The sequence below is a fragment of the Meles meles genome, chromosome 20 (assembly GCF_922984935.1).
Source record: "Meles meles chromosome 20, mMelMel3.1 paternal haplotype, whole genome shotgun sequence".
NCBI classification, from domain to species: domain Eukaryota; kingdom Metazoa; phylum Chordata; class Mammalia; order Carnivora; family Mustelidae; genus Meles; species Meles meles.
Window position 1 is genome coordinate 54341853 of NC_060085.1, and position 1845 is coordinate 54343697.

Below are 1845 nucleotides of genomic sequence, written 5' to 3' on the forward strand. Positions count from 1 at the left end.
GTATTTTGCCCAAGGCCAGTGGGGTTGGTAAGAAATGGAAACAGCTGGAATTTGAACCTAGGTCTGTGTGATTTTCATAATCCTTTAAGCAGCCAGGAGGGAACATTGCCTCTCATGTACTTATAGTCAAAAATCCAGAGAGGAGCATTCCATAATTAGCTAGACCTCAACTATTATCTAGTGAAAGGCAAAGTGTATTTCTAGTCTTTATTTAGAACAACAGGATTGCAGGCAAAATCTGAATCAGAGATATCATCTGGCAGCTTTGCAGGAAGCTCCTTGTTGGAAGGTTTTATTCCTTCTTGGATGATGTGGAATGAGATAAGTGGTTAGTCATACATGTGACAGAAAAACAAGACTGGGTTACTGGAAAAAGCTAGAAAAAAGGCTTTTTAAAATAAGCACTGACAGTTTGCTATGAGAGAATTCTGGCGCTACAGTCAGAAAGCCTCAGATTTTTAAAATATTTCTTTTTCTGATCACAAAAGTAATTTATTATACAAGAATACTGAGCAGCAAGTAGAAGAAAATTATAATCATTTAGATCTCTACCACAGAGATAATCATTACAAACATTCTGATGCTGAGCCTTCTAGTTTTTCCTCTTGTGAATAAATAACTACTGATATAGCCAATATATTTGTGTAAAATATATGTGTGTGTTTACATGAAATTATAAATTTTATAGGTTTTATTTTACCAATATGGTACCTATAATGTACAGATTGTTTTTTGTTTTTTTCAGATCACTTTTTAAGAAAAGATTTTATTTGTTTATTTGACAGAGAGAGATCACAAGTAGGCACAGAGGCAGGCAGAGAGAGAGAGGAGAAAGCAGGCTCCCCGCTGATCAGAGAGCCCGATGTGGGGCTCGATCCCAGGATGCTGGGATCATGACCCGAGCCGAAGGCAGAGGCTTTAACCCACTGAGCCACCCAGGAGCCTCTCAGATCACTTTTTTAAAAAGATTTTTATTTGACAGAGAGGAAGAGAGAGTGAGAGAGAGAGCGAGAGCAAGCAGGGGAGAGGGGCAGAAGGAGAAGTAGACTCCTCACTGAGCAGGGAGCCTGATGCAGGACTCAATCTCAGGACCTGAAGATCATACCCCAAGCCGAAGGCAGGCACTTAACAAACTGAGCCACCCAGGCGCCCCTCAGATTATTTATTTATCTTCTTTAATTTTTAAAATATTTTTATTTATTTGAGAGAGAGCGAGCATGAGAGAGAGCATGAGCTGGGGAAGAGGCAGATGGAAAGGGAGAGACAGACTCCCCACTGAGCAGGGAGCCTTATGCAGATCTCAATTCCAGGACCCTGGGATCATGACCTGAGCTGAAGGCAGATGCATAACTGACTGAGCCACCAAGGTATCCCTCAGGTTACTTTTTTAAATAGCAACTTTCTGTCTGATTAAAAAGGAACACATGTTCACGGAGAGAAGTGGAAATTGCAGAAAAATAGAAAGAAGAAAATAGAAGTCATCTGTAATGCTACTTTCCATACTACTGCCTGATATTTTTTTAAAGTTAGTGCTTAAATGGAACTCTTGAATCATATTTACAAGATCCCATTTTTTTCCTGAGATATAATTGCTATACAACACTGTAGCAGTTTTAGCTGTACAACAGAAATGATTTGTTTTATGTAATATTGTGAAACAACTACCAGAATAATGTTTAGTTAATGTCCATTACCACATAGTTACAGATTTTTTTCTTGTTGTTGTGATGAGAACTTTTAAGATCTACTCTCTGGGCAACTTTCAAATATAATATACAGTATTAGTAACCATGGTCACCACACCGTACATGACATCCCCAGAACTGATTTATCTTAGAAGTGGAA